Here is a 27,939-nt window from a genome sequence, read left to right on the forward strand (position 1 = left end):
TTATAACTCCTTCGGACTTCAACTGAATTCTAGTTCCTTTCAAAAGCTGTTCAGGTTAAGGCAAATAATATGTAGCCTTTTCGTCTGAATTTTAGACCTGGTGTTTATTATTAAGAAAGTTATTTTAAAATAAACATATGATAGAGTGAGAGCCTTAATGTATGTTAGCTATATATTCTATAAGTAGATTTTTAAAATAACCATTTATATGTATTCGTAAAACAACCACAACAAAGACATTTTTTAAAAAATCCCAGTGTGCATTAAACACTCTAGAATTTCAGTGGGTTTTCCAAAAGCTACAACAGTGACATAAAGAGAAGACATTCCCTTTGAAGTTTCTGACCAAAAGGAAACTGCTGTCATCTCTGTTGTGAGCATTTAAACTTTTAACCTCCAATCTTTGTGTCAAACTATTTTCCATATGGATGTTAGCATATCTCTCAAGTACTTTCTCCCTCTACCCCTTGTTTCCTTCTCAGCTCCATGGGGAATGAAATGCCCAAATGGCGGGAAATGCTGGTGTCCCAGATTGTTAGGTTTGTACATTATTTTCTTTTGAAACATCTCACGTTGTGAACTACATATGCAGCATAATGGGGAGTGGGAGGCAAAGTTACAGAGTGCTGAATTATGCTTTGAAGTAGTGAGGTATTGCACAAACTACTTGTTTGTTGTGGAGTCCTTGTTTCAAGGTTGTGAGTCTCCCTTGATGCATTTGATGAACGATTAAGTAGCTAACTTTACTTATGGTTGTTGTGGGTTTTTCGGGTTCTTTGGCCGTGTTCTGAAGGTTGTTCTTCCTGACGTTTCACCAGTCTCTGTGGCCGGCATCTTCAGAGGACTGGAGTAGGAACTCTGGCCATGCTCTGTTGCTGTTTGTTGGCTAGTTGAGCATTTATAGCTTTTGTCTTTTTTCAGGAGATAGGGTGATCAGCATGTTTTTGTTGTGATGAGGGGTTATGTGTCACCGTGATTGATGGATATCATTAGCTGGTCTTTTTTGTGCAATGATTCTTGGCCTTTGTGCTGGGTAGAGTTTGTTGACCTTTTGCAGGTTGTATTTTTCAGAATGGGGAGCCAGGCCGTGTTTAGTTTTAGGCCTTCCCCCTTTTTGTTGAAGTTCTGTTTATGTTTATGGATGTGAATAGCTTTCCTGTGCAGTCTAACATAATTGCTGGTGTTGTCCAGTACTTCAGTATTTTGAAATAAAATTTCATGTTCAGCTTGTTTTAGGGCATGTTCAGCTACTGCTGATTTTTCCAGTTGTTTTAGTCTGCAGTGTCTCTCATGTTCTTTGATTCTGGTGTGAATGCTGCGTTTTGTGGTTCCAGTATGCTACCTGTCAACAACTGCAAGGTATCCGGTATACTCCTGCAGTGGTGAGGGGGGTCCGTTTTGTCTTTTGCTGACCGTAACATTTGTTGTATTTTTGTGGTGGGTCTGAATACTGTTTGTAGGTTGTGTTTTTTTCAAAATTTTCCCCATGCGGTCCATGACCCCTTTGATGTATAGCAGAAATACTTTATTTGTTGGTGGCTGTTTTTCCTCTTCAGTTTGGTGTTGTTTTCTTGGTTTGATAGCTCTTTTGATTTCATTCTTGAAATAGCCATTCGCCTGTAGGGCCCAATTCAGATGGCCGAGTTCAGTGCTGAGAAATTGAGCTTCACAGTTCCGATTTGCCCAGTTTACCAGTGTTTTGATTATGCCTCTTTTCTGTTGTGGGTGTTGGTTGGAGTTTTTGTGTAGGTACCGGTCTGTGTGGGTGGGTTTTCTGTAGACGTTGTGTCCCAATAAGAGGTCAGTTTTGTGTATGACCATGACATCTAAGAACGGGAGTTGGCCCTCTCTTTCTTTTTCTATGGTGAATTGAATATTTGGCTGGATGGTGTTTAGAAATTCTTCCAGTTTTTCTTCACCATGGTTCCAAATTGCGAAGGTGTCATCTACATATCGGAACCAGACTGTGGGTGTGAAGGGTGCCGAAGCCAGGGTCTGTTTTTCAAAAAGTTCCATGTAGAAGTTGGCTATAACTGGGCTGGGGAAGAGCAACCTTCAGAACATGGCCAAAGAACCCGAGAAAACCACAACAGCCATCAGATCCTGGCCGTGAAAGCCTTCAAGAATACATTTAACTTTACTTACTTTGTGTATGCTATTTACAGGGCATTGATCTATGCAGGTTTTGATTTGTGATTTCCCCAATGGGCCATGTCTGCATTACACCACCCCTCAACAGTCCTGAATAAAGAGATATCCAGGCTACTTCAAAATGATTCTGTAACATTGATTTCCCCTTTCCCTCCAGCATCTTATTTATTAATTATTTATTTGAAATATTTTTACCTCACCTTTCTCTTTAAAAGGACTCAAGGCAACTTATATGGATTCTACTCTTGTTTCTTTAGTGTTCCCAGGAAGGATCGGAGTTGACATCTGATACTTTATGTCAGGAATGGCAACTCTTGTATTTGGCAAAAAAATTCTGTATATTGAGGCCGTCCATCATCATACAAATGTTGGAAGGAGACTGATTCACTATGGTGGATCAGAAGAACACCTACTTTCTCATCTTGATTCAGCCAGACCACCACCAATGTCCTTCCCTTTGGGCTGGTGACGGCCAAGAGTGTTCACCAAGTTGTGGGTTGTGGGTTATTTTAGGATGAGGGGAGTGATGGTGTTTCTTTAGATAAATGACTGCCTAGTATTGGCAAAGTCTGAAAACAAAGGCCCAAAGTGTTGTGAGGTATTCACGCAATTAAAAACACAAGAAGTTAAATATTAAAAGATAAATTAAACAATATATAATTTTAAATTAAATTTAAAGATTAAAACATGGAAAGATTAAAATTATTTGCTGAAATGGGTTTCAGGGACTCAGTTGTAATTGTTAAAAGTCTGCCTGTAAAGATGGGGTTTTAGCTTTTCTTGGAAGGATAACAGGGAAGGGGCCATCCTGATCTCCTGAGGGAGAGCGTTCCATAGCCTGGGAGCTGCCACACAGAAAGCTGTCCCTTTGTCCCCATCAGCTGTGCTTGTGCTGGCAATGGGACCGAGAGGAGGGTCTCTTCTGCTGATCTTAATCACCAAGAAGGACATATAGGGAGATATGGTCCTTCAGGTAGCCTGGACCCAAGCTGTATAGGGCTTTATAGGTAATAACCAGCACTTTGAATCGGGCCCAGAAACAGACTGATAGCCAGCGCAGTTCTTGTAACAGGTGCATTATATGCTCCCTGTAGCTGACCCTAGTCAGTAGTCTGGCTGCAGAGTTTTGCACCAGCTGAAGTTTCCGAACCGTCTTCAAAGGCAGCCCCACATAGAGCACGTTACAGTAATCCAAATGGGATGTAATTAAGGCATGTGTCACTGTAGCCAGAGCCGACATCTCAAGGAATGGGCGCAGCTGGCACATCAGCTTTAGCTGTGCAATTGCACTTCTGGCCACAGCTGAGACCTGGGCATCCAAGCTTAGGGATGAATCCAGGAGTACACCCAAGCTGCGGGACTGTACTGAATCCCAGAACTGCTAAGATATACCTCCTGAGTAACAGGATACAAAAGATTGTCTCTCTTGTGGTTAATTTCCATTCTAATGTTGTAGTCACAGCCCACATGGCCCAAAAGCTTCTAAGCCTCATTATTTATTTATTTAAAATATTTTTATGTTACCTTTCTCCCCAAAAGGACTCATGGCCTCCAACACAGCCATGGTGTTTTATGTTTGACTGAGGACGTGATTGCTTCAAGCAGGATTTCTCTCCTCCTTCAACCCAATGAAAGATTTCAATCAGAAAATACTGATCACAACACTAAAAGTAGCAAATCACTGCAGAGGTGATCTGTGACAGGAAATCTTTCTCTGGGCATACCTTTAGACATCTACAACTGACCATCTTTCTCAACACAGACACAAGCGTGACAAGTTGGGGAGCCCATTGTTGAGTAAGAGACATTCACACCCTATGGTCAGATAAGGAGAAGTGTCTGTATATCAACAAGTTGAAGATGTTAGTGGTCATCATGATGCTGAGGCATTTGGGCATATGCTTTTCTGCAGGGTAATGCAAGCTTGACAGACACTTCTTTATGCCATTCATTTAATTGAAAATAATGTCTTCCAGTTCCTTGCTACCATTAAAATCGCTGCTATTAATATGTCCCAGATTAATTTTGCTTCTTATCAAATATTAAGAGCTATTTTTATGGCAAACATCTATCTGATTTTTTCATTGATTTCCTTAAAAACTCATTGCCAAAATTTCAAAATATTCTCACATTCCCACCACATATGAAAATAAGTACTTAATTTCTGACATCCTCTTCAACATAACATAGAATAATTGAGGTCAATTTGATTTAGTTTTGCCGGAGTTTAATGCTATCTCCAAACTAATTTAGGAATATTTTCCTTCATCATTATAGGCATAGACTTTAATATTCTTTTATCCAATATATTCATCCAGACCACAGTACCTGTTTCATCTCCCAGGTAATCTTCCCAGAATGTTTTAAGAAAATGTTGTTGTCTCTCTGCATCTATTAATATCTCATAAATTCTACTTGGTGTAGAATTTCACTATCTTGTTTTTTTCATCTACAGTTTCCTTCTGTAATACTATCTCTTAAATCTAATGAAATCCCTACATTTATCATTTATTTTATCTAATATTTAGTCCATTGTACTAACTGCTTGTAGCACTATGGGGCGGTATATAAGTCCAAAAAAAAAAAAAAAAAAAAACCTGAATAAGATTAAAAGAATATATTATTTCAATTTCTAAAAATCTATTATTTGTTCTTTATTCCCCATCTTTTCAACTAATCTTTTATCTCACGAATTTCTTTCTTTCTTAATATATTCTGCAAATCTATTTCCAAATTTCCTGGAAAAGTCTCCAATTCTATCACTGGATATAATGGAGAATTTCATTGAATATTGTTACAAATTAACAACATTGTTTTTTTTTTTAAAAAGTTTTCATTTTCTTTCAATACTCTTATTTTATACAAAGAAAATATTCTTAGGAGGCTCATCAATTTCCTATAATTAAAAACTTAATCATATTATATTATTAAACTGAGATACAATTTTGAGTATATGCCTTGTATTAGGAATACCTAATCTTCCCTGGTTTTGAGATTTATACCATCTCTTCTTATTAAGCCTTACTTTTTTATCTTCATTACGAATTTTATTAATCAAGTGTTTCCAGTCGTTCAACTCTTCTTCACTTACCCTGTTTCTCCGAAAATAAGACCTAACCTGAAAATAAGGCCTATTATGATTTTTGAGGATGCTTGTAATATAAACCTTACCCCCAAAATAAGCCCCAGTTAAGTGAAACCCCACCATTGTGCAGCATTGTGAAGCAACCAGAAGATGACATGACCTTATTTGTAAAAAATGTAGATTGTTGTTCATGAAAAAAATAAAACATCCTGAAAATAAGCCCTAATGTGTTTTTTTGGAGCAAAAAATAATAGAAGACCCCGTCTTATTTTTGGAGAAACACGGTATCTTTTATCAGCACCATCATATATTTTTTTTAAAATTAATCTTAAGTAAAATCTTCATTTTACATACCTCTGTTCTACCAAACCAGAAAAGACCAGTCATTCTAAATCATCTAACTTATTTTTAAATTCTTGCTTCAATTTATTAAACATTTGTTCTTTCAAAAATTATTTATTTTATTTATTTTATTCTATTCTTTAATTTTTACCCTGTCCATCTAGTGGCCAATCCACTACTCTGGGAAGCTTAAAACAGAACAATGTAAACATAAAATAAAATTCTATAACAGACATAAATGGAAACATCAAGCAAAAATAAACTAATCTCAAATTAACCGTATATAAAAACAGTTCATAGAGAATATGTTGCAAAATAGAGATTATTAACTCAAAAATAAGGGAATACCAATAATTAAAACAAAATTTTAGACTATTTATATCCAATTATTTAATAGACTTTTCAATATTAGCTTCCAATTTTTCCTAATTATCTTCTTTTCATCTTTGTCATAATTAAGCAACATCATCTTAATTAACATCATAATTAAATAACATTATCACCTTATCACTAGTACTCATATCCGAGTTTAGCAATGGATTTGATTTTTTTAAAAAATGAACAAAACAGAAACAACCTAGATGAAGAAAAATGCATTCTGTTGGCATGTGATATTTCTGTACTCATTAACAATAACTTTGGAACACTGGCACTTTTTCCAGAGCAGTGTACAATGCTTTCAAAACCAAGTTGCTTGACAGCAAACCGAAAAAGGGTCTGCAGAGGCAGGAGCAGAGGAAGGAAGGAAAGAAGGAGGGCTGTGAGCTGAAATATGAATCACATCACACCCAGTGTGAAAACTGAACTTAATCAATCCGCAGCCCCTGCATGATCATCGACTGCTTATTCAACCTCAATACAGGTTGTGAATCAAGTTGCAGCAAAGTTGAATTGGAGTGATTTGGCTTGTCGGTGTTCTTGCAGGCTAAGGCAGACTCCATTGCAGCTTCAGTTCCTTAATTATAGAAATTAATTATGATTGTACATTGTCTTTATGTATGCCTTTCCCAGGGTGTGTTGATGCAGTGTCTGTTTTTCAATGTGTCTACGCCTGTGTAGCAGTGACATTTGTCAGTGTTATGTTAGACAGGTTGCATGTTGGTTTCTGTGGCCAAAGTAAGTAGAAAAAAAATAGTGGTATAACAAATAAATGTTAGCATATCTTTGCCCATACTCACTCTTAAGAGCTGCATCAACCCCAGCTGTAAAACCAGTAAAAGCAAAAGTGCTCGTACTGTATTACTGAATCAGTTGAAGTCATAATCTGTGATTTCAACCTTAATAGATTATTAGCTGAATCGGGAACTCTAATTTTTGAAGAATCCCATTTTCTCATTCCGCATATTAAGAGATGAACATATCCATGCATTGAGCCTAAAATAAAAGCAACAGTATAGATTTCTCAAGTATTAGGGCTTCTACTTATGCCACCACAAAAGTGGAATATAGGAAGCATGTGTCTGATTAGGGTGGATTTCAGAGCAGCTAGATTATAACACAAAGTTGGCTAGATGGAAGATGAACATGGAACTGTTGTTACTTTCTTGAGTTTTTTGTTTGGATGTTTGAGTGTAAGAATTAGTCATGGTGAAGTTAGCAATATGCAGGCAACTTAGAGGATCAAGAAGGCAGTCCAGAATGCCTGTTTGAGGGAGGGGGAGAAAGAGATAAATTGGTTTTCCCACTGAGAAAAAAGTAGAGGAAGGATGTTCTTTTTGTCAGTTTTCTGGCACAGTCCAATTTGATGGTTGTTGTAGGTTTTTTAGGCTGTTTGGCTGTGTTCTGGAGGTTTTTCTTCCTAATGTTTGTCCAATCTGTGGCTAGCATCTTCAGAGGACAGGAGTTAGAACTCTGTCTGTGTTCTGGTGTAGTCTGTGGGATACAAAGTCCAATTTGTCATTTTCTTGCAGAGCACATTATTAGTTTTGTTAAAGAAAACCACTAGGATCCAGAAGTTATGAAACAGAAGGGCTTATGGCAAAATAAGATATCCACACATTTCAGGAAAAGATTACGTTTCAAAGAATACTGTGACATGGATAGAAAATTTCAAATTTTTCTGTTTTGTTTGCGTGAGTCTGCATGTGTGACCTTGTGAAGCAAACCAAGAAATAATTTGAAAGGGATGTTAAAATGTTTGTGAAAAGAGGAGTTATAGCAGGAATTGTACACCACCCCTACAAAATCTATTTCCTTCTCCTATAATGTATCTGTACTGTATCTTGACTCTGCACTTTCCTAAGGAATGAGTAACTTTCTGAGCATTGATATTTTTCATCTGTACTTTCTTTCTGTTTTCCTGTTTTCTGTTATATCCCAAGCAGTGACCTAAAAATTCTTGAATGGCTGATTATCTAGGCAAAGATTAATAATAATATAATTCAACAGGAATCTTTGTGGCTGTGTTTTTAATACTTGTCAATAAGGCTCCACTTTACAAGTTAGACTCCTAGTCTAGTCCAATCTCTATTGTAGTGGGTATACCTGTAGTCTTTGAACTGCTGACCTTATTGTTCCGACCCTTTCTTAAATCTGACCTTAGCAACCATTAATGACATATAGCTGTGTCTGAGTATTTGCATATTGTTGTTTTATCTTTCTCCAAATTTCAGCTGCATACATATCCCATCTTTTTCAGTGTTCTGTTTTTAAAGTTCAAAGGCAATAAAAGACATGTTGTTGCCTGAGGCAGACAACCAAAAAAGAATTATCTGTCCTCCACATGTTCCAGGGTTTTTACTCATGTGTAGATTCTACATATGAGTGGAAACTACTTCTCTTTACGCTTGTTGCTGCTTGCTTGGAGAAAGTGATGGCAGGGTGGTAGGGATAGGTATTCTCTTTAAAGGGGTTGACAGCTCCTGAACAGGCTTTCAGTGACATGGAATACAGTGTTTAATTTCCTGCAAAAACTGCACATTTCCTTTTAACTCCCAGGGGGGTTACTTGGGGCCATGATTTTTCTGATACCTATTTTCTATCACCTGATTGCCACATCTGACAAAGTTTATTGTGTGGCTAAAGCCTGAGGCCAGAATCCTGTTCAGAAAAACTGTGTATGTTAGGACACTATTGTGAGGATTTTTCCCTTCCAGCAGGCTCCCCACTGCATAAGTGATCTCTTGCTCCGACAGAAACAGTGCACACAAGGGGGAATCTGCTTGGGGAATCAATTATGCAATTTCTTTTCAGTGCTTCCTGAACAGATTCTGGCTTCAGTGATTAATACGTCAATGCTATCAACATATATAGATAGATATTGTCTGTCTGTCTGTCTGTCTGTCTGTCTGTCTGTCTGTCTGTCTATCTAGATAGATAGATAGATAGATAGATAGATAGATAGATAGATAGATATTATATATCCATATATCTATATATATTCTCTCTCTCTCTCTCTCTCTCTCTCTCTCTCTCTCTCTCTCTCTCTCTCTCTCTCTCTCTCTCAAAGAATAAAAGCTTATTCTCTGCAAAAGCAAAACTCAGATGCTAATAAGGGTTTTTGGAATAAAACAGTATAGCCAGTTTAAGTCTATTGTATACCGCAGAGTTGCTATGGAAAACAATAAAGTATTCTAGCTGAAAGCCAGCCAACCGCAGTTTAGCCAATACCTGCAGCAAATCCAGCGTGTTAAGGAGCTTTCAGTGGCTGCCAACTGGTGAAATCACTTTCACACTCTTTTTTCTTCCTGTTCAGATAGGTACATGTCTTAGCATTTGGCACCCCGATTGTTGAGGAGCCTTTCAAAACAAATAAAGCATGCTCCCATTAGGTGTTTTACATAAACAAAAGTTGGTAAAATAGACCCCAAATATGTATAATACTGCTTTGCCTTGCCAAGGTGGGAATTCCAGCTGGAACAATGATCTGCTTTCTGATGTTTGCTCTGGATCTTCTCTTCCAGTTTTTTTATTCAATGTAGAGAAACAAGCTCTGGTAACTATGTAAGAGCCAAATGCAGAAGTCTAATAAGTGAGACAAAAATATTGTAATCCCCAGGTTACTTTGTCAAGCAAAGCCCAATTTTTCTAATCATTTGGTTTAAATAGGTGTCTGCCAGTGGAATCATCTCTTACATCCCCTTTTCAGAGTCAGACATGAAGGGCCTTCATGTGGTGTTATCACATTGGTGATACTTTTTATGGGAACATAGGTGGTGAAATTCTTTCAACAGGCTGCTATGTCTTCGGCACTTACCCAAGTTTCCAGGCAGATAGCTAGTACCCCAAAATGATGTTCATTGCCAGAAGATAGACAGACAGATAGATAGATAGATAGATAGATAGATAGATAGATAGATAGATAGAGAGAGAGAGAGAGAGAGAGAGAGAGAGAGAGAGAGAGAGAGAGAGAGATGCCTACTCTTTATGTCTTCTTCTGCCTGCTTTAAACTGTTGTTGACTTTAGCTATTGTCACTATTATTCTTTTCAAACAGAAACATGGTGATTGCCTTATTGTTAATTGGGAGAGGACACTTTCCAGCACAGCTCCATTAATCTAAGGAAACCATGCTGTTGTAAGCCATTAACAAAACAAGAAGATGCTTCACAGCTGTACCAGGAATTTCAGCATTTTCATAGCCAAATACTTGTCCAGTCCTGTTGTAGTCTGACCTAATTATACCGTACTTGTGATTGTCCTGGTTGCACCCTGACATTGGGTAGCCCAGACATCACTGATAGTTCCATTTTCTTTTCTTATCACACATCAATTACTGAGGGTTACTTAAGATTTTTTTTCTCAGCAAGAGAAGACGTGGAATATTCACATCCATTCTTTTCATTTCTTTCCCTTCGTGCTAGAATCAATAATGAGAGGAGATTGAAGGTAGCTAATTTTTCCAATACACCGTGCACATACTTGCATAGGGTAGCTTCACCAGACAGTTGTTATGGAGTGGAGAGTGGCAGTTCACTGAATAGGATAGATATTTGCAAAAGGCCTAAATGAAGCAACACACTGTGTTTAACATTAGCATTGTCAATGTGTGCCTATGGAGCATTTGAATTTCTGTAGACTAAGACAACTAAGGAATATTGGCAAAAGTAAAGGGGGGTAGTATATTGTAGCATTTTAAACACGAACAAGTGTATTTTAGTGTGAGCTTTTGTGGATCAAAATTCATTTCTTCAAAAATGGGGAGTATCAGTATATTTCCCCTGTATTTCTTTCATGGTGATGAGATCCCTGTCCAGGTGGGGATGCAGATAATAAACCAAGTGACCATTGATCATTTACATAGATTCTAGCCAAGTGATAAGTTAGACAGACTTCACTTTCACAAGAATGCTGAGAATTGTTTATGAGATAGAGGTCAGAGTCTATCAAGGGAAACAGTTACAGTGGTGCCTCGCATAGCGAGGTTAATCCGTTCCGGATTAACCTTTGCTATAGCGAAACATCGCTAAACGGAATAAAAAAAGCCATAGAAATGCAATGAACTTCGTTCAATGCGTTCCTATGGCTTGAAAACTCACAGTTCAGTGATGTTTCTTCATAGCGCCGCCATTTTCGCGCCCTCGTTAAGCGAGGGCAGGGCGCGAAAATGCGGCGCGGACCTTCCGGCGGCCATTTTGGAACCGCCGATCAGCTGTTCTCCCTGGCTTCGTTATGCGAAGATCGCTAAGCGAATCGCTTAGCGATCTTCGCAAAGCGAAAAAACCCCATAGGGGCCATCGCTGAGCGAATGCTCCAGCGATGGCCCAGAGTGCCTCGTTAAGTGATTTCATCGCTCAGCGAGGCACTCGTTAAGCGAGGCACCACTGTATTTTATTCTTATAAGTTTTAAAGTAGTTAAGTGGTTTGAATGTGTCAGGGAAGGTGAGAGTAATGACTGTAGAATTCTAAGAGGATCACCCAAGTCAGAATGGTCAAAGCTGAGACATTAGACTAAGGTGCACTTTATTGTCATTACATGCCATAAAGTTGCCTCCAACTTATAACAACCTTATGAATTAATGACTCCCAAAATGTTATGTCCTCAACAGCCCTGCTCAGTTCCTGCAAATTCAAGGCTGTGGCTTCCTTTGGGGAGTCAATCCATCTTGTATTTGGTCGTCCTCTTTTGCTGCCACTTCGTCGTCATTTAGTCGTGTCCTACTCTTCGTGACTCCATGGACCAGAGCACGCCAAGCCCTCCTATCTTCCACTGCCTCCCGGAGTTCTGTCAATTTCATGTTGGTTGCTTCGCAGACACTGTCCAGCCATCTCATCCTCTGTCGTCCCCTTCTCCTCTTGCCGTCACACTTTCCTAACATCAAGGTCTTTTCCAAGGAGTCTTCTCTTCTCATGAGATGGCCAAAATACTGGAGCCTCAGCTTCAGGATCTGCCCTTCCAGTGAGCACTCAGGGTTGATTTCCTTTAGAATTGATAGGTTTGTTCTCCTTGCAATCCAGGGGACTCTCAAGAGCCTCCTCCAGCACCACAATTCAAAGTCATCAATTCTTCGGCAGTCTGCTTTCTTTATGGTCCAGCTCTCACTTCCATACATCACAACAGGAAAAACCATAGCTTTGACTATTCGGACTTTTGTTGGCAAGGTGATGTCTCTGCTTTTTAAGATGCTGTGATGAGATAGTCCAAAATAAAAGAAGATATAGTGCTGGAAGATGAGACTCCAGGTCAAGCAGTGCTCTCTCTGTCAAGATTATATGTATGACACATGAACAGTTACCTCGGAACATTATAAAGCTTCATAAACTTCAGTCTTTGGTAGCTTGAGTCTGTGGTCCATCACAGCTGATATTTATCTCTAAAAGAGTCCATTTCAGTGTAGAAGCAGATAATTTTATCAATGACATTAAAGTTTATCTGGGCATTAAGGTACTGAGGAAGAGCAAAGGTCAGGTACAAACAGTACTATTGCTAATGAAGCAACTAAATTAAAGCCAAACTGATGCCTAATATCTGAGAAGTGGAGGTCTTTATGGTGGGTGGTCCTTCCGTCAGCGGTATAGGCGACTCCCTTTCTTTCGGGAGGACGACCCTTGCCGCAAAGAGTGAGGTCCGCAGCTTGGGGGTACATCTGGACCTGGCACTTACCATGGAAACCCAGGTGGCATCCATGGTCCGCTCTGCCTATTTTCATCTATGGTGGATTGCCCAGCTGCGTCCGTATCTTGATCGGGGCCCCTCACTACTCTAGTACATGCGCTCGTAATCTCGAGATTAGACCATTGTAATGCACTCTACGTGGGGCTGCCTTCGAGGCTGACGCGGAAACTTCAGATGGTCCAGAATGCGGCAGCCAGGCTCCTTAGTGGGGTGAGAAAACACCAACACATCTCCCCCACTCTGGCTGCTTTGCACTGGTTGCCCATCCGTTTCCGCGTCGACTTCAAAGTGCTAATGATCACTTATAAAGCCCAATATTTGGCACCTCAATATTTGGCAGATCGTCTTCTCCCACCCAGATCTACCCAAATCACCCGTCATCGCCAGCAGGGACGGCTGAGGGGTCTGACGCCGAGAGAGGCTCAGAAGGAAAAAACTAGAAACCGGGCCTTCTCGGTGGTGGCCCCTCGGCTGTGTAACGCCCTTCCAACAGAAATTCTGCTGGCACCCTTGCTGGGTGTTTTTGAAAGCCAGTTGAAACTTGGCTATTTAAGCAGGCCTTCCCTCCAGTCAGCTAAGTCTTTTTATCTCTTCTTTTCTTATTCTATCCCATCTTGGTAATCCTTTCTTAAATTAATTGTCTTAATTAATATTGCAATTGTATTTTTATGTTTATATATATTTTTATATTGATTTATTTTATGTTGCAAGCCACCCCGAGTAGACATGCTCTAGAGGGGCGGAGTATAAATAAATAAATAAATAAATAAATAAATAAATAAATAAATAAATAAATAAATAAATAAATAAATAAATAAATAAATAAATAAATAAATAAATAAATAAATAAATAAGAAGCACAGATGTGAAAGGAAAATTTGACATCCATCCATCCATCCATCCATCCATCCATCCATCCATTCATTCATTCATTCATTTATACCCCACCCATCTAGACTGAAGTCTACTCTGGGCGGTTCACAATAAAAAAAATGAATAAAAACAATGTAATAAAATAAAAAACAACAATAGTAACATTGTACAACAAATATAGTTGGAACATAGAAAATGAGAAATTTAAATCAATGTGAACTCTAAACCAAGAAATGAAATGTTCAAACATTTTAATACTCAATGTGACTGAAACAAAATGGACCACAATAGGATATTTTTCAGTCAGACTGTTACAAATTACAATTGTCTGGGAATAACAAAATAATTTGTCTGGGAATGAGGAAATCAGAAGAAACTGTATGGCTCTAATACCTGATGCAAGACGTAGAACAGGCAGTTAGGAACCATAATGCAAGGACTGACTGATTAGTATGGATTGAACTTCTTGGAAAACCTACCAGTATAAACATCATTCAAGTTTAGACTCCAGCTACAAATATTGAAGAAGCAGAAATTGAAAGCTTTATGAAGCATTCAGGAGGAAATTGGTCACAAAGCAAAAGAGGATGTGCTGATAATCGTAGGTGACTAGAGTGCAAAAGTAGGAAATATACCAGGACCAAATGTTGTTTCGCCTAGGGATCAGAAATGAAGCAGGAGAACAGCTCATGCAGTATATGATCATAATCCTGTATGCAGGTTTTCAGTTACTATTATGGAGAGACAAAGAGAACTATTACTATAATTAGTGCAAAGAAATCAAAGAGAACAATGAAATTGGAAAAATAAGTATTTTCCATAACATCCAAGAAATAAAAGGAAAGTTTAGCCTAGACTAAGGATGCAGAAAGATCAATTGAGGAACTTATTATCTGACACAAATAAAATCAAGAGATGCTGGAAACAATAAATTGAAGAATTATACAGAAGAGATTCAAGGATGACAGACTGTTTTACAAAAGAATCCTATGATGAAGAGCCTACAGTTTTAGAAAGTGAGGTGAAAATTGTTATGAAAAAAACTGGAAGAAATAAATCATCGGTAATCGATGGGATACTATTGAAACTATTCCAAGTTATAGAAATTAAGTCTTGAAAGAGAACATGACAACAAATATAGAGTATATAACGAAGGTTAACATTATTAAAAGACAATATTTAAAGCTAAGAACAAAGAGTAAAAAGGCATCTTACATCTTTAAGAGGCAATATTAAAACTAAGTACAATAAGTATACAATTTAAAAAAATCAATGGCACTCTGAGAATCTAAAAACACAAAAATGGAAAACACAGGTAATACTAAAAATCCAGTCAAAGCAGTAATGTATAACCATCCATCTTTTAAAAAAACACCACACACAGGTAGCTAAGAGAAGGCTTCCCTGAAGAGAAAGGTCTTTGCCTTTTTGTGGAAGGACAGCAAAGATGGGGCCAATCTGGACTCCTGTGGGAGGGAGTTACAATGTCTGGGAGCAGGAACAGAGAAGGCTCTCTCCTATGTCCCCATCAAAGACACCTGTGAATGTAGCAGGACCAAGAGAAAGGCCTCTCCTGATGATCTTGACACCCGATCTGGCTCGTAATGGGAGATACAGTCTTTGAGATAGCTTTGACCCAAGCCATTTTGGGCTATATAGGTTAAAATCAGCACCTTGAATTGTGCCCAGAAACTGATTGGTAGCAAGTGGAACTGCTATAACAGGGAGGTTATGTGATCCTTGAAACCAGCCCCAGTCAACAATGTGGCTGCTGTATTTTGGACCCACTGAAGTTTCTTGACACTTTCTGTCGGCAGTCCCACATAGAGCGTGTTACAGTATTCCAGCCAGAAAGTAACTAGAGCATGTGTCACAGTGGCCAGATCAGATATCTCAGATGTAGTTGGCACACGAGTTTTAATTGTGCAAATACATTCCTGGTTCAGGGATGAATCCAGGCTCACCCCCAAGAAGAGCACCTGCTTTTTCAATGAGAGTGTAACCCCGTTTAGTACTGGCTGCATCCCTATTTCTTGATCTGTCTTTCAACTGACCAGAAGCACTTCTGTCTTGTTTCAATTATCTTTCAATTTATTCACCCTCATCCAGCCCATTACTGATACCAAACACTGATCTAGTGCTGAAGCAGCTTTATATATTTCAGTCCCAAGAAAGGAGATGCCAAGGTGTGCAATGACTATAGGACTTTTGTATAAGATTTCATGCAAGCAAAACGATGCTCAAGGTTTTGCAACAAGCACTGAGATACATGATGTTCAAGCTGGATTCTGAAAAGAAAGAGGCACTGGAGATCATAATGAAAATTTAAGTTGACTACTGCAGCATACCAAATAATTTCAGAAGATCAGCCTATGGTATATGTTATGTGCTGTCAAGTCAGAGTCAACTATTAGCATCCTTAATAGGGTTTTCAAGGTAAGTAAGATATTTAAAGAGTGTCCTTACCAGTTCCGCACTCTCAGTGAGTTTCTAAAGCTGAGCAGCAATGTTCCCACTAATTTTCAGCCCCACTGGGTGGGTCTCTGCCCATTGCATGGGCGAGCTCCCCCAAAGTTCTGTAGTGACCGGAACCAAAGGGGCTGAAAGCTATCACAGTGGGTGTGTGGAGGTGGAGGAGCCCTGTGCGGAGGGAAGTGGAGGTGCACGCACGCACACAGGCACGAACGCACCTTAGAATGAACCTTGCTGAACTGGAATTCAAACCCATAACAACAAGATATTAAAGCAAAGTGGATTATTTATGCATGTATTGTGTTAAGTCTTGATCTTTATTTTGGCATTCAGAAGTAGTTCTTAAGAAGTTCATGGCTGGAAATCAGGGCAAGTCCCTCTTCCAAACAAACTGTAAGGCGTTTTGGGAATAAGTAGGTATCACTTTGTTAACTGGGTGCCTATAATGCAAATAGTTACTGTATCAATGCATTCAAATAAATTATTAGAAAGACAGTTGAAAGCCTAGTGTGCCTATCAAACTATTCTCAATGGCATATGTTAACAATGCTTTCAGTTAAGGAAGCCTCCCAAGAAGATTGTGTTTGGTTTGACATTTTTATAGAAAATGTTATAATTATTAAAGTTTCTGTTTTATCCATTATAAAGGCAAAACAAAAAGTCTTACTTTAAAACCCTGAGGAAGTATCTTATTTGAGAGAAAGAGCAGATACTTTTCTGTTTAAAAAGAGGAGAAACCACTTCCTCTTCACCCTGTTAGTGGCAAAATCAAGTCTGGAAAGAAATGTGAACCTGAAAGAAGGTTTCAACAGAGACTCTGCTTGTGCTTTAAAGTGAGAAATGTCAGTTTGAGGGCTGAAGTAGTTAATTCAATTTCTGGGCAGAATTATATGTGATTTCTTCATTTATATTATTAGCATCGTTCATTTTTTTTTATTGATTCAAAGGCCTTTGTAAAATTTGCCTGGGATGTTTGCTGCCATCAGAGATCTAGGCATACTTCTCACTGAGATGGCAATCCTGCTTCCGAACTGAGCAACTAAAAGTGGCCGCTTGCACAACTGAATATTCCTTCAGGATATAAGAAGCTTTATAAATGAGTTCTAGTGTCTGTCACAGCTCTAAGCTTTCTTCCTACCTTTGTGTTTTATGCTAAATATATGCTTCAAAAGTTCTTCTAGAGAAATATATCCGTTGGCACTAAGGAAACACAGAGAAACAAAAGAAGTCAGTCCTTCCTAATAATAATAAACTACCTGTTCCTGAGTCTCTTATTGTCAATACTTGAACAAAAGGTGAACCATTGGTATAAAAACGAGAAAGTTCAGTATCTTTTGATGGGTCCCAGCTCACTGTTTGGTACCATTGTGACATGAGCTACCAAATATTGTAAGATTGTATTCTGCTGTTCGGACTGTAGTAGTGTATTTTCCCAGAATAGCCCTCTGCACTATGTCCCTTTTCCCACAGACAATGTTCATTTCATGTTATTGCACACGCCCCTCAGTTGCCCACCACTACTTTGACAATCAAACAATCTTTAGGTGGTTACTTAATTGAGAAGATACTACAGTGAAATGTGGTGGTTGTGTGGGTGTGAGATGGGTATTCCTCATTCTTCTCGTAAGACTAAAATAAGAAAAAAAAACAACAAGGAGAATAAGCCATCAATAAACTGAGGCTGTGTGTCTCTCTGTGTGTGGGTTAAGCCCTCTTAGTAGGGGCTCTTTTAAACAACTATTTGAAGTACTATTTGGATATTCCATATGAATATCCAAAGTTTTTTTTTTTGTATCAATGGCATGTAGAATTTACTGCTTACCTGTGTGCTGAACAGTTTCAATTGCCCCAGTAAAATTGATTCTACTAGTTTAGTACATTATTCACCCTGTCTCCCATTTAGCATGTTACTTTTCTGGCAGTAGAGTACACAGCAGTTAGCAGCTGGTTTGTGAAACCATCAATCAGGAAATTGTATGATAAATAAGGGGTATCCAGCTTTAGTGGCACTTTCTTCTGCTTCAGCAGTTTTAGTTTGACTTTGGAAAAATCATCATGTGGTATTTTGTCAAGGATTGCAATAGGAGATGGCTAGAGTGCAGCAACCTATTATACAGTCTGCTTGAGTTATGATGTTTCACCACTGTATTGCTCATGTGTAAACAATAAACTCTGAGATGGATAATTACGGTAAATGCCACTTACCCAGGTTTTTCCTCATCATGCGGGGTGAATGTAGACAGCTTTGTTACTATGATGGAGTACTTTGCCTCTTTCTCCCTCATCCCCACACCCCAAAAATTGGAAGTAAGATGCAACCAAATAACTGTGAGGAATTTAATGTAACAGGACTCAAACAAGGTGTCTATGGCCAAGTTTGTTTTGTAGCAAAACTACAGTAGTTAAATCATAAATAATTAAAATGATTGTGCCAATACAGAGATTAAGTCATGCAATGCAGAAGCTGAATGTAGGTTGTAACACATAATGGCCATTATGTATATGATGTTTTCCTGTATAATATGAAAATACCTTGTTTTGCAAGTGGGAAGGAAACTAACATGCACTGGATTATGGAGAAAGCCAGAGAGTTAAAAAAAAATCTACTTCTGTTTCATTGACTACACAAAAGCCTTTGACTGTGTGGACCACAGCAAACTATGGCAAGTTCTTAAAGAAATGGGAGTGCCTTACCATCATATCAACCTCCTGAGAAATCTATATGTGGGACAGGAAGCAACAGTTAGAACTGGATATGGAACAACTGATTGGTTCAAAATTGGGAAAGGAGCACGAAAAGGCTGTATATTGTCCACCTGCTTATTTAACTTATATGCAGAATACATCATGCGAAAGGCTGGATTGGAGGAATCCCAAGATGGAATTAAGATTGCCGGAAGAAATATCAACCACCTCCGATATGCAGATGATACCCCTCTGATGGAATTTGAGGAGGAATTAAAGAACCTCTTAATGAGGGTGAAAGAGGAGAGTGCAAAAAATGGTCAGAAGCTCAACATCAAACAAACTAAGATCATGGCCACTGGTCCCATCACTTCCTGGCAAATACAAGGGGAAGATATGGAAGAAGTGACAGATTTTGGTTTGCTGGGCTCCATGATCACTGCAGATGGTGACAGCAGCCACGAAATTAAAAGAGGCCTGCTTCTTGGGAAGAAAGCAATGACAAACCTCACAGCATCTTTAAAAGCAGAGACATCACTTTGCCAACAAAAGGCTGCATAGTCAAAGCTATGGTTTTTCCTGTAGTGATGTATGAAAGTGAGAGGTGGACCATAAAGAAGGTTGACTGCTGAAGAATTGATGCTTTTGAATTGTGCTGGAGGAGACTCTTGAGAGTCCCCTAGACTGCAAGGAGAACAAACCTATCAATTCTGAAGGAAATCAACCCTGAGTGCTCACTGAAAGGACAGATCCTGAAGCTGAGGCTCCAGTACTTTGGCCATATGATGAGAAGAGAAGATTCCCTGGAAAAGACCCTGATGTTGAGAAAGTGTGAAGGCAAGAGGAGAAGGGGATGACAGAGGACAAGATGGCTGGACAGTGTCATCGAAGCTACCAACATGCATTTGACCAAATTCTGTGAGGCAGTGGAAGACAGGAGGGCCTGGCATGCTCTTGTCCATGGGGTCATGAAGAGTTGGACACAACTTAACGACTAAACAACAACAACAATGCCTCAGAGAGGTCAGGATTTAAGACACAATTTATTTTATAGAGTATGAAATGTAAAGTACTTTCTGGTCATCACTGTAATTTTAAACTTTGGCAAGGAATGATTAATAAATATTGTAATGAAGGGAAGAAAGTCAGAATAAATAAAAAGTATTGGTATAAAACAACAACAAAAAGGAGGTATAGGCACACCAAATATATATAAAAAAATTATATGGCTAATCAGTTGAGGTTTATAGGGGAAATTATATATAACCCAGAAAAGTTAAGTTGGTGGAAAATTGAATCATCAGAAATGCAGGTTGATATTGAAAAACATCTATTTGGTATAATTAAAAAAGTGAAAATAATAGCCTCTTTTAAAGGCTATGTTAAACATCTGGTACAAGTATAAAGAATTTATGCTTTTGAATTGTGGTGCTGGAGGAGGCTCTTGAGAGTCCCCTGGACTGCAAAAAGAACAAACCAATCCATTTTGAAGGAAATCAACCCTGAGTGCTCACTGGAAGGGCAGATCCTGAAGCTGAGGGTCCAATACTTCGGCCATCTCAAGAGAAGAAAAATCTCCCTGGAAATGATCCTGATGTTGGGAAAGTGTGAAGACAAGAGGAGAAGGGGACGCCAGAGGACGAGATGGTTGGACAGTGTCATCGAAGCAACCAACATGAATTTGACCCAACTCTGGGAGGCGGTGGAAGACAGGAGGGCATGGCATGCTCTTGTCCATGGGGTCACAAAGAGTTGGACACAACTTAATGACTAAACAACAACAAAGGGAACTATCAATCCACAGGTACAGATTTGTATAAAAGTAAGAACTTCATTATGTGTGAAGAGATTTTCATTCTTCCACACAAGTAACATACCTATTGTGACATATATTTGCTAGAATCCAATTGGTGCAACTATGCAGGCATAAATGATGATAATATCTACAGCTCATGGTATTACAATTTAATTTAATTCAAAATTTTCTATCTCCCTATTTGAGTTTCTGAGGCACCCCAGGGATCTTTTTTGACCTAGGGAAGCCTCTGAGTGCAGGAGCCTTTAGCACTGGTAAATTTCTACTAGGTCTCCAGATTTCTTAAATAGTGTAATAAAACTTCTTATTCTACTTCTCAAAATTGCAGAGATGTGTCTTCCAGCTCTGGAGTTCCAAGATGATGGTGGTGGTGACGATGATGATTACACAGTGTTCATTTACAGGAGAGCTTTTCACACAACTTCCTGTTTGGTACATTGGTAGTACAGTGGTGCCTTGCATCACGATGTTAATTCGTTCCAGCGAAATGGCTGTAGAACGAAAACATCGTAAAGCGATTTTTAAAAGCCCATAGAAATGCATTAAAACCCGATTAATGCATTCCTATGGGCTTGAAACTCACCGTCCAGCGAAGATCCTCCATAGCGCGGCCATTTTCGCTGCCCATGCAGCGAGAATCTGTCCCAGAAAACAGTGGTCGGCCATTTTTTTTACCCGGCGGCCATTTTGAAACCGCCGATCAGCTGTGCGAAAATCTTCGTTTTTGCGATAATCGGTTAGCAAAGCAGGTAACCAATCATCGCAAAGTGAAAAAAACCCATAGGAAACATCATTTTGCGATTGCAAAAACATCTTCGTTATGCAATTTTTTCGTTAAATGAAGTGTTCATCTTGCGAGGCACCACTGTGCAATAGAAATAAATACCTCTGAAAATGAGAAGCCCCCTCCAAAGTTGTGTGGAGATATGGCTAGAAATAAATACCTCTGAAAATGAGAAGCCCCCTCCAAAGTTGTGTGGAGATATGGCTACCTAACTGTATCTTGTGTGGACAACAGCCCACGGCTAAAACCATTATAACCATGAGATAAGTCTATGCTAGATCTGAGTTATTGATAATCATGTCCTTTGGTGGATGCTGCAGGTAATGGATTATTGCTTTTGAGTACTGATGTTAGAGATCTGGGGTAACTTCTGTAAAGCTGTATCATAAAATTCATAAATCTCTGTGACAGATGCCCCACGTCACGCCTGTCACTCATAGCTAGAGCTCATTTGCATAAGCCTGTGAGAGGACAGGAGGAGCAGAGGCAGAGAGTCAGTTCAGTCAGTTAGAGAGAGAGAGAGAGAGAGAGAGAGAGAGAGAGAAGAAGAAGAAGAAGAAGAAGAAGAAGAAGAGAGAGGTTTGCAGAGAGACAGATAGTCAGAGAAAGAGTGAGAACTGTAACTGATAAAGATAGGCTGGTTAAAGGGAATAAATAAAACAGGAGGTAATTGAATGTGTGGCAGAGTATATGATATTTCAATGATTTTGATTCTATGAAATGAATAAAGAACATCTGTGATCCTGAATTACCCTAATTAACCTAATACCCTTTAATAAACAAGTTTTATTGTTGGCTGCCAGTGTCAGACTAAAGCTGTTTAGAAATCCACTGGTGGCAGTGAAAGAAAGAGGAAACGTCACCACCGTGAACCCTTTGGATTGAGAAAAAGAAATGGGCATGGGGTGAACGTAACAATCTCATATTATGTTTACTTTTTAAACAGTCTTTAATATTTGTATAACAAACAAAACATTTGAAGTGACATTTTTCCTAGGACAAATATAACACCATGAAAAATATTAATCTCAACCTGTGATAAAATGTTTAATGTTTAAAGCCTCTAACTATATAAAAGATAAGCTGTTATTTTAAGGTTAGTGTTGCAGAGTTACACATACTATACAGGGACATAGGAAACTCAAGAACCCGGGAAAGTTAACTTTGGGGTAGCTATAATTTCCAGAATCTCTGGCTAGCAAGATCTGTCTATGCTGGCTGGGGTATTCCTGGAGTTATACTCTGAAAAAGTAATTGTATCAAGCTCTGAAAAAACTTCCATAGTAAGTTAAAATTATAACTGCACTGCATGAGACTGCAGTGATGTTATTGGGCAGCAAAGTGAATCAATATTCTACAAGGCAATTCTAAAAATGAGGGTAGCCCCCCCATTCATAACTTTTAAACTACAGATCAGCACCAAATTTGACACAGTTGTAGCAGACAGTCTTCTCTTGCTCTGTGCCAACGTAGAGGATGTTTGGGCAAAGGGCTTTTGAGTTATTACTTTTTAAAATGAAACTGTTTTACCAATCTGGTGCAGAAACCAGTGACCCTAACCATTCCCGGATTTGAAAAAGCACATATAAATTGAAAAGACCAATCTTGTTTATCTTTAAAGAGAATAGTTTGTCTTACCCACTTTTTAAAACAATTTTGGAAGGAATCTAGGCTACAGTGGCTGAAATATTGTTCCTCAAAAAGTTGTTTGAGAAGGGAAAAATAGTGATGGTTGTTGTGGGTTTTTCGGGCTTCTTGGCCGTGTTCTGAAGGTGGTTCTTCCTAATGTTTCGCCAGTCTCTGTGGCCGGCATCTTCAGAGGACAGCAAACTGTGCTCTGGGTAAGGCTTGAGAGTGGAGTATTTATGGCTGTGAGAAGGCTTGTTTGTGAGAAGGCTATTGTCCTATCAGGAGATGGTTAATTAGTATGTTTTGTTGTGGCTGTATTGTTTTGATAAGGAGGGGAGATTATCTGTCCCTGTGGTTGATGGGTGTCATTAGCTGGTCTTTTGTGTGTAGTAATCCCCTGACCTTGTGGCTGGGTGGAGTTCGTTGACCTTTTGCACTCTGTGTTTTTGAGAGCTGGGAGCCAGGTTTTGTTGAGTTTCAGACTTTCCTCCTTCCGGTTGAAGTTTTGTTGATGCTTGTGGATTTCAATGGCTTCCCTGTGCAGTCTGACGTAATGATTGCTGGTGTTGTCCAGTCTTTCAGTATTTTGAAATAGAATTTCATGTCCAGTTTGTTTTAGGGCATGTTCAGCTACTGTAGATTTTTCTGTTTTTTTTAGTCTGCAGTGTCTCTCATGTTCTTTGATTCTGGTGTGGATGCTTCGTTTTGTGGTTCCAATGTATACCTGGCCACAACTGCAAGGTATCCGGTATACTCCTGCAGTGGTGAGGGGGTCCCTTCTATCCTTTGCTGACCGTAACATTTGTTGTATTTTTGTGGTGGGCTTGAATACTGTTTGTAAGTTGTGTTTTTCCAGAAGTTTCCCCATGTGGTCTGTGACCCCTTTGATGTATGGCAGAAATACTTTGTTTGTGTGTGGCAGTTTTTGTTCTTCAGTTCGGTGTTGTTTTCTTGGTTTGATGGCTCTTGTGATTTCATTTTTGGAGTAGCCATTTGCCTGTAGGGCCCAATTCAGGTGGTCGAGTTCAGTGTTGAGAAACTGAGGTTCACAGTTCCGATTTGCACGGTCTACCAGTGTTTTGAGGGAGGTGGTGGTAGAACTACTGAGTTTCAGAAAGAAAAGAGCTTGGGGCTATAGAAATGGGGTACTGGGTTTCTCCCTCCCCAGCTTTGCTTAGCCAAGACCCCAGGTCCTAAGCTCCTTTTTCTGACGTAGTGTTCTCATCTTGCAAGAAAAAAGGATGTTAACCTTTACACAGCATAGCGCAGTCTGAATGTTGACAACACCAATGTCAGCAGTCAAGATGGTCTACAGTATACCCTCTTGTACCCACAACCATTCACACTGGTTGAAAAACTGTGCTGATAATTGCTTTGCGTTTAGGTGAGAAGTGGTTAACTGATGAAAAAAGGAGTCAGCTTCTGGGATTTACCCTTGCTTGTTGTCCCATTGTGAATGGTAGTGACCATAAAAGGGTTTTTCCTGTAGGCCATCTTGGCTGCTGCCTTTGGTGTTATCAACATGCAGGCTGCCCTTTGCTATGTAAAGCTTGGCATTGTTTTTCCTGGTGGTGATGCAAGTACCAGCAGGGCCATTTTTTGCCTTTTTGAATCATGGCTACAGAAGCACAATGCCCCATATTCATAGACCAGAGGGTTGCGTTTTTTTTAATAATTGTAGCTCCATGTGTCTATTCTGACTGGCAGCAGCTCCCTCAAATCATCACCATCATCTGCCACCAAGTCAATTCTGACGTATGACATCTCTTTTAAGGGTTTTCCAGGTAGACAGTTGTCAGGAGTAGTTTACCATTCCCTTCTTTTAGGGGCATCCTGGGACTGTGCAGCTTGCCCATGCCCACACAGGCTGACTCTACTTGTAGGAGGCACAGTGGGAAATCAGACTCCTAACCTTTGGCTCCATAGCCAAATACCTAGGTTGTGAATTCACATCACCTTCTGCCTCACTCTTTAAACTGGACATGCAAGGAACCTAAGCCATGTGCTCCTTCCACTGAGCTATAGGCAGTCAGCAGTGGCTAGAGTTACATGCACATGTTGCTTAGTTTATCAGGTTAAAAAAATTCTTCCCAGAAAAAGCCTGGGTTTGTTGTAATGAAACTCTAATCAGTGTTAGCATAGGTTTTGCTGTTATGCCCTGGATGACTTTGTCCACTGATACATGCTGACTTGCTTTTTTAAAAGATGGGTAGGAAAGTAGGATCGGCAGTAGCATTTTAGGATAAGTATAAAAGGAGTTGCCTTCTCCTTAGGATGTCCTTATTCCATAGAAACTGCTCTGAAAGTTGTTCCATGTGCTGTTTTTCTTTAATTTTTTCCCCAAGAAATATGAATATTTGGCAGTTGCATCTCATGCAGTGTGAAGGGATGTTTGTCTTGGAGGAAATGAATACAAACATCCTTTTATGAGGTACCACAGTGTTTATGGTCAGAGCTTTCAGGTGCAGAATCCAAGTTCAGGTTTTTCAGTAAAACTTGAGCAAGCTGTCTCCTCGATATATATATAAGTTGAAATACAGCTTACCTTGTCATATTCTTGAAATATCCACATAGAGGACCACTGGGTACTTAGTGGCAGTCTTTCTGAATGAATAGCTTTTGAACTGAAAACTATCAACTTTTTATTTAAAAAACCCCTTCCATTATACATTGTTTCTTGATTTTAAACTATGACCTCTGGGGCTCGTGATTAATGTAAAATATTCCACATGTACCAAAATGTCTATCCATGTTGTGATTCTTGGTGTTTTTGTGTTCTGTGAAAGTTGGTCGAGGTTGACACTGGTACAGAGAGTCTGCTAATGAATATCACATTGGAGATCAAAGTGTAGATGTGTATCTATCTTCTGGTGTAGTGTAGAAGTGGAGATGTTACAAAATATGATTGCAAGTGGTACTTTGCAATTCACACTAGCAATTTGCTGCCGTTCTATAGAGTGCAAAGTCAGTTCAGACTTTTCAAGAAAGTAATGTGAAAGACAGATACTCAGGGCTTGAAAATCCACCCGTCCACTTGTCTGTGACGAGTGAAAAAACGCTGCTTGATAAGCCACAGGCAGCTCCCCCTTTCCTCCTTGCCTCCTTACCCTCAGTCCATCTCTCTCTCTCTCTCTGATCATGCAGTCCTCCCCTCCCCCTTCCCATTGCAAAAGGAAAATCAGCCCTCTTCTTGCAAGAAGAGAGTTCGAGCAGCACATAGATATATAGCTCTGCAGGAGAATGTAGAGTAGTCTCATGCTGGAGAATATGGAGATTCCCTGCTCTCAATTTCAACCAAACAACCTGGCTCCTTAAGAGGCCGGGCACTTTTGCTTTCAGTTTTATTTTTGCTGGAGACATTCAAGAGAAAGGCTTTCAAAATACAAGCTTCATGACCCCACAGGCACACAGGTAATAAAGCAACCCAAGTCTGAGGGTATATTTATTTTGGGTTTGTATGCATTGTTATGTATAAAGTGCCTAGTTTAAATTTAAATTTAAGTTTAAACATAAATTGCAAGGCTAGAGTCCGGTCATGCTGACTGGTGAAATTTTTGACTGGTGAGATATTCTATTTTTTTCAAGCCCTGCAGATACTGAACCTTTTAAAAAGTATTTTTTATGGAAACCATTATTTTATTAGTCTCTTATAAAAAGTAATGTATTAGTGATTTGAACAGCGCTTGAAAACTTGTTCATTATATTTGCACATACTAAAACTAGTTCCTAATGTGTTCTATGCTTTTGTAAGTTGGACAGTTACAAAAAGCAAGTATTCTGTATTTTAAAGCATTACTGTATTGCGGATAATTTTAAAGCATTACTATATTGGGATAATTATTCTGGTTTGCATGTATTTTGTGGGCTACCATGTTGGAAGACATGCACCTTGCCCCCCTACCCCGGAATAAAGACGCGAGACCAGAAATTGGATTAAACATGGGCCAACACTTTATTGAATATAATCATCCAACAGCGCCTCCAACAGCAGCTGCCGCCGCCGCCTCTTCCAAGGAAGCAGCTCTCTGGCTCTCTTTCTCTCTCGGCACCCTCAGCACCAGCCCGGCCAGCGGCCGCCTCAGCACCCAGCGGTGCATCCCCCTCCTCCATCCTGCTTCAGCCGCCTCAGCTCTGGAGGCTGCCTGGGCTCGCCTCACAAAGTTTGCTCCTCTGTCATGGTGGGAGTAGCTGATGCTGAGCATGCCTTTTTTTGAGGGGGCCTTCAGAGGGAGGTTGCCAGACTTCCGTGTGTGTTTGTGTGTGTGTGTGTGTGCGTGCGGGCACCTGTGGGGGGCCCCGCCCCGTGCTGTTTAATTTCACAGGTACCGATGGGGGCTTTTCTCCTTTGGCAAGGCGATTCTGTGAGTTTTTTTTAAATTACCATATGTTGTGCCCTAGGCACTAGACGGTTGCCAGCACTCCCTCCCTTCTCCGTTTCTTCGTCCTGCTGCTGCTGCTGGTAGTGGTAGTGAAGAAGGAGCTGGAGGGGGTCATGGCCGGCGACGAGGACTCGCGTGCCCCTCCTCCTCCTCGGATCCCCAGCCAGGCTAAGGAAACTCCTGGGCAGCTTACTCAGGCTCTTGCTCCGCTTGGCGGAAAATCTGATGCAGCCCAGCCTCAGCGGCCCCCAGGTAAATTGAGTTTGAGACCCCTGCACTAGAATATAGGGTGGGCATGTGGGATGCCAGTAAGAAAGAGGAAGCAAAGAGGGACGAACAGCCCTTAAGTAGCCTATCATTTCCCCTCTTCCAAAGCTGCTTATACGAAACTTACCAGAGATCTTGCATCCTTCGAGGAAGATGGCAAAGGTAAGCCATGCTGCTGAAGCTCTGGCTCAGCGGTGGCTTATTCATTGCTGATAGTTCTGGGCTCCTGCATGATGTCCAGTTAATACCTTTGTTTGACATTGTTGTTTCTTTCAGGAAAATCTTGTATTATTATATTTTTTGTTGTTTTGTTTTGTTTTCTTATTAATTGGCCACCAGAATGCACCTTGTAGTCAACAGGTGTGTTCTCCATTTAAATATTTTTGTTCGTTCGTTTAGTCGT

At 39.7% G+C, this 27,939-nt stretch overlaps 1 protein-coding gene across 7 annotated transcripts in view; it reads left to right on the plus strand.

The window, feature by feature from the left end:
* GLI3 (GLI family zinc finger 3) overlaps positions 1–27,939 on the plus strand; it is a 445,483-nt gene that overhangs the window by 216,409 nt on the left and 201,135 nt on the right. The window contains exon 1 of one of the 7 annotated variants that reach the window (XM_073003753.2): positions 11,111–26,301. The exons of the other annotated variants lie outside the window; for them this stretch is intronic. The gene's annotated coding sequence lies outside the window, so the exon portion shown is untranslated. Of the gene's footprint in view, positions 1–11,110; positions 26,302–27,939 lie in introns of those variants that run through there. 7 annotated transcript variants of the gene reach the window in all.

Source organism: Pogona vitticeps, chromosome 6 (genome assembly GCF_051106095.1).
Source record: "Pogona vitticeps strain Pit_001003342236 chromosome 6, PviZW2.1, whole genome shotgun sequence".
Taxonomy (NCBI): domain Eukaryota; kingdom Metazoa; phylum Chordata; class Lepidosauria; order Squamata; family Agamidae; genus Pogona; species Pogona vitticeps.